We start from the raw sequence: 10002 nt of genomic DNA on the forward strand, positions 1-10002 counted from the left end.
GAAAATAAACTGTACCTACTTTTGCAGGATTTTAGGTCCAAATGAAGATGTACATATCGGAAGCAGTAAAAACATAACCTTAAATTCTTTCCTACTATCACTTAAGGAACTCTTTAATTTCAATGTTTCAGTTTTTCTCCAAATAATACTGATTTTAGCTTAATTTATATCTTAAATTAAACACAAGCGGACTTTGGGATTGGGTCTTTATTCCATATATCAGTTTTGTGTGTATGTATTGTTAAATCTAAAATTCTGACCCAAGTCAGCCTGTGGTGTCAAGTATATCTGGAAGCGCTTCAATCAGCTGGAGAGAATTGACACAGACCAAGTTCTGTATGCAAGGAATATTCTCTAGTTTATTGATACAAAGATACAGGTTTTTATAGGCTACTGAATAAATGAATCCTACGTCATATGCATACAATAGTTTATACCACTAGTTTATGAGAAGCGCTACTGATTAACTTTCTCACGTATTCTTGAGGTGTTTACTTTTCTCCCCCTTCTAAGGACAGATGAGCCTATTATTTCTTATCTCAAGGGGAGTTGGAGATATGCTATGTGCAACACCATGGATACAGCTCCCATACTACCAGCTGGATATGAAGCTCATTATTGTTTTCATAACTGGTTACATTCTTCAGGTGTTCTCTATTAGTTCAACTCCAAGGCCATAGGCTCACATATTGCAAAACTGCAAGTTAACAGAAAAATGAATAATCTCTTCTAGCAAATAATATTTCTATACAAGTTACAATAAAATGGCTGAACAAAGGCCTTATGAGGCCTTAACAAAAAATCATATTTAACATTTCCCATCTTTTATTCAATTTTCGACCCTTTCTCCTCCTACCTACCTAATCCTATCTATAGAACCACATTCTTAATAAGCAGGTACTTATACACATGTAGGAGGCCACATGCATAGAGTTGGTCCCCTTAGGAATCTGTCAACTCATCCCCCACTAATAAGCCTGTGATCCTCCCTGTCCTAACTTGATTTATGAGGAGATGCATTTTGGCAAATGTCCATGTCTAGAAAAGATGGTTTCTTAGAAGATGGTTTCTTAAAAGATGGTTTCTTAAAAGATAGTTAATGAGTCTATAGTAGTTCTGCAGGCCTTGCATGTCCTTTGTTCAATCTTTAGTAGTTTCTTGTTGCAAACTCTGCAGTTCTTTGGCTTTGCTAGTCCAAATAATTCATGACACTCATAGTCTGGTCAGGTTTCAGAAGTAATTTCTGTGATCATCAGAGGTTCGGGATTTTCAGTGGTTCCCTTTTTGGAGAGACAACAATCAAGTGTCAGTAACTTCTTAATCAGCCATATATTTAGTTTCATTATCACCTATACGATCAACAGGATTGCTAAACCATTTGCTACTAATGCCAATATTTCCAATATCCAACATGAATCATTACTGACAACTTTACCAATGAGGTTATGCATCTGCACAAAGACATTTTCAGAGTTTACTCTACTATGAGTGCAAATTGTTGAGCACTCCTTCCCATATGTTTCTCACAGTGGCATAGGCAATATGTCACTTAACTGTCTGTTTCATACTGGGTTAGGGAGGCCTTAATCCCTACTTCAGTCACAATTATTCTGGCAAGACATATCAATACAATGAGACAGTCATTTCTATTTATCAGAACAAGACTCCCCTGATTTGAAGACTTTGCAGTGTTATGCGTGAATCCAGGTGTCTCTTTCCTGTACTTTCACTGCCATGGGAGTCGTCAACAGGACTTGATAAGGACCCTTGTATCTGGGTTCAAGACTTCTCCTGATGTGCTTTCTCACGACCACCCAGCCCCCCAGGGTGCAGTTTATGGGTACCTGTATCAAAATTAGGGTTTGCAATGGAGGAGAATATTTGACCATGTATTTCAGTTAGTTGTTTCTATAATAAGGCAACATAATTCAACAAATCACTATATACATGGTGTAGTTGCTATGGAAAATAACAGCCTGTTCTGTTTGCTGTGCCAAACAATATCTCATATGGTGTTAAACCTGTGTCTTTCCTAGCAGTATTTTTTACTGAGTGCAGGTAAACATGAGATCCATGGCAGACCTGTTTCAGCCATTATTTTCTGCATTTTCAATTTCAGTGTACCATTAAGGCGCTCCATACATCCTGAACTTTGGGATTTGTAGGGGGTGTGATAGTTTCTGGAATCCTTGCCCCGTAAAGTGTATCCCTCTGTCACTTACAATGACCTCTGGTACACCATATCATCAGATTACCTCATTCGCAATTTTCTTGGCTAATGCTTTAGCATTTGCTTTTCTATACAGCCATGTCTCCAGCCAGTGACTAAAGAAGTTGACACAGACAAGCACATTCTCAAAGCCCGAGCATTTGGGAAGTTATAAAGTCTATCTGTATCCTCTTATAGGGATATTATGTCTGGGGTGTGCTTTTCCATAGGACAGACTTACTCGGGTTACTTTGTGCACAGACTAGGCATTCTGCCACTAACGACTGTGCTGCTTGGGCGAACCCTGGTACTATCCATAAGCTGCTAGTGAGTACAACCATAGCATCTTTTCCCAGATGCACTTTCTCGTGTGCTATATTGGCCATAATGGGATAAACTACTTTTGGCAGACACAAACGCTGACCTTTACACCACTCCTTGCACTTCTAGTGCTCCATGTATTGCCCAAGTCTTTTTCTTATTTTCTGTTGCTTGTCTTTCCATAAGTTGGAGTGTGCTCTGGTCAAACAGGGGTCAGGGGGTCACCATGTAAATAGACTCCCCTTGGGGTACTGGGGCTATGGCGGCTTCTCGTGCGGCCTGGTCTATTTCACTTAGCTTCGGGGGTAGTATCTCTGTGTGTGTCTTCATCTTCATCACTGTTTGGAGGACAGCTGGAATGCAGTGAACAATGCCCTGGTATGTTCATCATATTGACTGGTTTGCTTGCTGAACCCATAAGGTCCCTACTTTTCCATACAGGGCCATAATCATGCGCAATTACAAATGCATAACTTGAATCAGTGTAAATATTTACTCTTTGTCCTTTTGCATATATGCATGCAAGTGTCAGGGCCTTTAGTTCAGCTTCTTGTGCTGACATGTGACTCGGTAGAGTCTGTTGAATCACTATTTCTGTGTGTGTGGTTACAGCACACCCTGTATACGGGACAGGATCTATGTGATAGTGTGAACCATCTACAAAAAGAGTGATGTCTGCATCTGGTAATGGTTTATCTTTAATGTGAGATAAAACCAGAGATTCTTGTTTCATTAGTTCTATGCAATCATGTTCAGAAAAATTTTGTTTGCATTTTTTTTTTTCCTTTCTTTCTGTTCAAGCTGGAATGGAATTCCCCCAAATCCCTAGGGTAACCCCAATATATACAGGTACTTCTCCCATCTTTTGAAACTTGCTGCAATAAGGCAGCAGGATTCAACATTGTGCACTGTTTAAGTGTAACGTTACTGGGAGTAAGCAGTGCTACTTCATTAGGATAGGCTTCAGTAAGGAGCATGTGGAATCCAAGGAAAAGGTTCTTGGTTTCTGAGTTCCACAAAGTTTACACTCATTAGATGGAGTGTACAGTACAACGGTTAAGACAGATGTGGTAACTTTAATTCTTCTGGAATAGAAACACTTAGCTTAAATAACCTGTTAATAAGCCACATCATCAGTTCTATTAGTGTATATAATAATGTGTTGGGCCACAATACTCACAAACACATTCCTGCATTGGGTGTAAACCCCTGTAGTCATGGGTTGCTCTTTTCTTTATTTGGTTGGGTTAAACTTTCATATTAGAATTTTCTAATTATGTATAATGATCTATACATTACTATGGGCCTGAGTCTGGTTCTTCCAAACTTGGCTTTCCTTTCTAGTCTAGTACACATCTACAGCGCACAGCAAAGGAAAATAACGTGCAATCTATATTCCTCCTGCTAATATCAATGAACTCCCCTCTCTGGTCTCCCTTGGACCTTTAAAAAACTTAAAATACAGTTTACTCAGATTCCCCTTGTCTGAAGGTCTTAACATATATCTGTGAACATGAGAGGCTCTGGGGCCTCTTGTGCTTCCTTTTTTTTTTTTTTTTCTTCTAATAAAAAAGGAAAGGGAGGAAGAAAATACACAGTGCGCTCGGCAAGTGTTATATGTCACTCATTTCACAATAGGAGGGAATGTCCTTTGTGCTGTATATCTTCATACTTAGTAAATCTGGCCGGTAACAAATGTTTTGCTTGTGCTTGGTTTCTGTCACAACGTACGATACCGTTAAGGTAACTGGGTGTCCTAGCACAATATCTATACTCTTTTCAAGCACTAAAGCAGAGTAGTATGCAAGTGACCTTAGCTTGCGACCATGTATTTGTGTCAGTACTCCTTGTACATGTGCACTGACTTCATAACAAAATAATGTGAAAGGCTTGTCATAATCTGGCAAAGCCAGTGCTGGCGCTGAAGTTATTTCAGCTTAAAATTGGTTAAACATTTGGTTCTGCTCAGAGGAGAGTATAAATGGCTTGCTATGATCCAGAAGTGCTAATGCAGGAGCACATACAATTGCTCTTAAAGTCTTAAATCTTTTTCATTTCTGTAAAAATATAGAATTCCCATCAATGCATTACCATACCCACAATAAAAAGAATTATTTACAGTATATGACAATTATAGCACAGTAAATAAGGGCAGTAAATGTCTTTACAAACACTGATTTACTCAAAACTGTAATGAGGATACAAATAAAAACCTTTTGCTTTCTGCACATACAGAAAAACCACCTAGTTCATGCATTTGCTATGTGAATAGCACATAAACTCTAATATCTCTTCCAAAACAAGGTAATCATTACTCAGAAGAGTTTACGTTATTTAAATCCTTCATTAGTTTATACTTATGTTTGTTGTGGTGCAAAGATGGTGCATTGGAAGTTAAATCAATGCAATCTGGATTGCCTAATGGGTCTTTGCAGCTGGAGACCTGTGAATAAAAAACTTTTGCATAGAGATTAACATTTATTTACTAGGAATTACTGTAACTGTAACATGCGTGTATACTGTTATCAGGTAACCAGTGAACAGCTGCTAAAAGCTTAACTGTGACGCTATGCGTTCCATGCCTTGATTTCCTCAAAGGGGCAGTCCCTAATTTCACAAATAGAGAATGTCAAAGTGACGAGACCTGGGCGAGTGTTCAAAGCCACTCCTTTCTTATCATCTCTTAGTACAGCCCTTTTAAATGACACTAATTAAATTTCCGGGTTTAGAAACATTCAATCTGGAATCTTGGTTCCAAGTATTCAACCATTTTAAAAGCAGCACTGTCTCATAAATCAGAGTACTCTCGTTAGACACAATACATTGTGTCTGTAAATCATTCAACATTTTCTCAACAAAATCTCTCTCCCGTGACCAAATATTCACACATATTTCTAGATTCTGTGATTTTCGTGTTCAAAGTAAAAATATATTCACTTAAGTCTCGCTCACAGACGACATTTTATCTCGTAACATTTCTTTAAAGGCATAACAAACCCTCCTGATTTCTGAGCAGTGTCGGACTGGCCCACAGGACTACTGGAAAAATCACCGGTAGGCCCCTCTGCCTTAAGGCCACACCCCCTTCTAGAAGTGGGCGGAGCCCATTCAGGTCACATGTTCGGTATCCCTGCTGCCCTTCCCGGCGTCCCTGCTGCTGTGTGTACAGAGTTCATCTCGTCTGCTTGTTATAAACCTTTGTAATCATTCTCAATGCCGGCCTGGTATGGAGAGTTCCCCAATCACCATCCTGATATCACCCGTGTTACACGCAGTACGTGTGCCCAGATCCTGCCAGCGTGTTAGACAGAGGAGCGTGTGCCTGCTGGGAGACCAGGTGCAGGGATTCTTGTCAGATATTTCCAGATAAGGTTTGACCACAGGGAACAGTTCCCCCTACGCACATCAGACTTCTTGTCAGTAAGTGTGTTGCACACAAACTGTCTGAGCGTGAGCGGAATAATAAAGGGAATACTCGTAGAATATTTAACTTAAACCAGGAATTAATGAATGGCTGCTGAACATACGTATCCTGTCATCCAGCCGGCAGCCACGTTCTGGATCAAAGGGGGGGGTCAGCTCACCTGGTGATCGGCGTCCCTGCTGCTACAGATGACTGGGTGCAGTCATCTTTCAAATGCGATCGCAGCTGCGATCATGTGACCTGCCCTCTCCTCCTCCTCCTGTCAGCTGACTGTCTTATGCTCCCGCCGCCGCTGAAGGACTAAGGAGCAGAGGCTGCATCAATCAAAATACGGGTAAGTAGATTTTCTTATTTTTATTTAATATTATTGGATATGTCTTTTAATTTCCTCCAAATTCCAGGACTTTCACTTGGCACAGAATTGTCTTATATATATATATATCCTCCATCTGTTCTCTAGCTACTGGGTAAGCAGAGGCTTACTGCAGAGAATATATATATATATATATATATATATATATATTAGTGTGTGCGCAAATTGAGAGAGCACTATTCCATGGCATATGTGAATTGGGGGGCACTATTGAGGGTATAATTTGAATTGGGGACACTATTGTGGGCATAATATGAATTGGGGACAGTATTACGTGGCATATGTGAATTTCGGGTACTACTGTGTGGCATAACATTGTTTGGGGCACTACTGTGTGGAGTAACATTGTTTATTGTTTTGGGGGCACTACTATGTGGCATAGGGGGGCTGCCTATCTATACTAAACTATAGTGAGGGGGGGGGCTTCCTATGCTAAACTATAATTAGAGGGGGCTGCCTTTGCTAAACTATAGGGAGGGGGGCTGTACAGAGAACACTATAGGGAGGGGGTGATGGGACCTTTAATTTAATGCTGGGGTAGTTTGGGTCTATAATTGAATGTAGGGCTGAGTGTGGGGAGGAGGGCTATCTATTAAATGTGAATATTAATATTTAATGTGGGAAATGGATGTATTAAACGTAAATGCTATTAATTTCTTGCTGGGGCTGTTTGGAGGGAGGGTAATAGGTTTATTTATTAAATGGGAATAGTATTAATTTAATGTTGGGGTCGGTTGGAGGGAAATAGATCTATTTATCAAATGTGAGTACTATTACTTTAATGTTGGGGCTGGAGAGAGGCCTATTTATTAAATGTGGGTGCTGTTGATTTAATAGCGGGGATGGTTGGTGTTTTCTAAATGTATCCATTATTTTTTCCAAATAGGACCCTCAACATTCTAGGATACAGACAAGCCGCAACTAAAGAAACCAGAAGCCACGGGTGGTAAAAGTGACAACAACAGGTAGGACAGTCTGTCAAATGTTCTGAGTCTAGTGCAGGCTTAGCTAACCTGTGGCACTCCAAGTGTTGTGAAACTACAAGTTCCAGCCTACCCTTCCAGCAATAAGCTGCTATATATTGGCAAAGCATGCTGGGGCTTGTAGTTTCACAACACCTGGAGTGTCACAGGTTAGCCAAGCCTGGTTTACTGGAACAATCCCAATTTTTGGTGACTGTTCTACCCAATCTAAGGGGCAGGTCAAGACTGTGTACTCTATATACACACTGCATTCTTTATATACTACACTATGGTACTAGCTGTCCTTCGTGAGCTGACCACTCCCCCTCTAGTGTCTGGTCCCGCCTCTATGATGGCCAGCCACACCCCCACTGGTGGGCCCCTAGCGTTGCAGTGCCCCGGTGGGCCCTTCATGCCCCAGTCCGACACTGTTTCTGAGAACATTCATCAGCGCCATTTTAACACAGATAAAAACAGCATGTAAGCTCACTCCCACAATTCTCAACTTCATTAAAGAGAAAGCTATATTTCTGAACTTCAGAAACAAAATTATTTTGTTCAAATACAGAAACGGCTTGTTGGATCCCAGCCAGCTTTGTTCTGACACTAGTACTTATAGTGATAATGTACATTATTTACAATCTTGTCCGTGCAATCGGACCAAACATTTTAAAACTTCTTTTGTATCTTTTTAAAAGCTTATCATTAAGCAATGAATGTACAACTTTTTCAACCTTGAAACATGTCTCTTGTAAAAAACGGACAAGACAGACAAACATTGTGATTTAAAGTAAATCAAACATCTCCCTTATAGAGCACTAAGACAGAGAACAAACAATGTGAATTATCACGGATCTCTCTCACACGCAGTAAGACGGAGACAAAACTCACATACAGAGAAAGAAAACTTAACTGACATCTTCCAGCCTACTGCTGTGGAACTACAAGTCCCAGCATTACACTAAATACAAGTTAGCTTCAACATGTTATCATCAATCAGCACTCCAGACACATTTTTTTTAATTTTACATACATTTATAATATACAACCTACTTGATTCATTATTCAGCTTCCGATGCATTTAGCATATCCACATATATTTCGACTTTTCAGATCTCTTAACTTTCCTGTGCCACCTCAAACAATCTCTTGGGGTTTGATCTCAATACCCCTTTGTTCTTGTCACATTACCACTTGCAACACCTTTGTTTCTCCATCCACACATATCTTTGGCTATCCCCGCTTTCTTGAAAAATTCCCTGCAGACCTTCTACTCCCCCATCTCCTTTAGTCTTTGTGCATCATATCTATGAGGGAGCTGCTGTCATTTGTTTACTATCTATATTACTCGTATTGACAGTATTCTGTTGAGTCCAAATCGGGACTCTTATCTAGTTTCTGTGGGTTGTCCTTGCACTGGACGTCCCGTTCTGTGGACTCCTTGTACTGGATGTCCGTGCTAAATAGCTTCTTTGACAGTATCTGGGACGAAGGTCTTTTGGAAATCTCTCTTACACAATTTGGGCAGATTACAGAATCTCCCTTCTTTGATATACCTCTGGGGATGGTGTCTAAAATGTTCACTCAATGTTCAAAACAATAACTCTCTAAATCCCTCTATTCCATTACATGCTTCTTTGATCAATGTCTTATGTGACTTTTATGCTTTATACATCATACATAGGTACAAACACATGCACTCAAAATTCAATCATCTTTCAAAAATCTAATCAACAATACAATTACAGTAAACAAATTGGGTTAATACTGTATTATATTAATCAGATGATATTTGAGACTCACAAATTCGCGTGTCAGGTGCCTCAGACAGACATGAGGTGACCCAGACTAGGAAGACCAACGAGTAGAAATCTACTGACCGCGGATGTTGGGGTTCAATGTGCTGGGAAACCTCCGTTGTCTGTCTTGTAGCCTGCTGGACAGCGAATCTCTGTGGCGACCTCCAAGTTGTTAAATCTAAAATTCTGACCCAAGTCAGCCTGTGGTGTCAAGTATATCTGGAAGCGCTTCAATCAGCTGGAGAGAATTGACACAGACCAAGTTCTGTATGCAAGGAATATTCTCTAGTTTATTGATACAAAGATACAAGTTTTTATAGGCTACTGAATAAATGAATCCTACGTCATATGCATACAATAGTTTATACCACTAGTTTATGAGAAGCGCTACTGATTAACTTTCTCACGTATTCTTGAGGTGTTTACTTTTCTCCCCCTTCTAAGGACAGATGAGCCTATTATTTCTTATCTCAAGGGGAGTTGGAGATATGCTATGTGCAACACCATGGATACAGCTCCCATACTACCAGCTGGATATGAAGCTCATTATTGTTTTCATAACTGGTTACATTCTTCAGGTGTTCTCTATTAGTTCAACTCCAAGGCCATAGGCTCACATATTGCAAAACTGCAAGTTAACAGAAAAATGAATAATCTCTTCTAGCAAATAATATTTCTATACAAGTTACAATAAAATGGCTGAACAAAGGCCTTATGAGGCCTTAACAAAAAATCATATTTAACAGTATCAATTTTTATTAAACTGGTCACATTGGCATCCCAGACTGACAAGCAACAATTGCTTCTCTAAACTTGTAGATGTCTTTTGGGCTTGACATGGTGTTACCAGAAGGCCCAATGACCCGACAGAACTGCCAAGTGTACCTCATTTTCATAGAAGTGGTAGAACTTCC

At 39.9% G+C, this 10002-nt stretch overlaps 1 long non-coding RNA gene across 1 annotated transcript; it reads right to left on the minus strand.

Annotated features, from left to right (window-relative positions):
• Positions 1-332: 332 nt before the first annotated feature.
• On the minus strand, positions 333-5517 carry LOC142138444 (uncharacterized). Its single transcript, XR_012688039.1, has 2 exons — positions 4343-5517; positions 333-3629 (listed from the first exon to the last, which is right to left on the minus strand). It is a non-coding gene; the product is annotated as an uncharacterized LOC142138444 (long non-coding RNA).
• Between the last annotated feature and the right edge of the window lie 4485 nt (positions 5518-10002).

This window comes from Mixophyes fleayi, chromosome 2, assembly GCF_038048845.1.
Source record: "Mixophyes fleayi isolate aMixFle1 chromosome 2, aMixFle1.hap1, whole genome shotgun sequence".
Lineage (NCBI taxonomy): Eukaryota > Metazoa > Chordata > Amphibia > Anura > Limnodynastidae > Mixophyes > Mixophyes fleayi.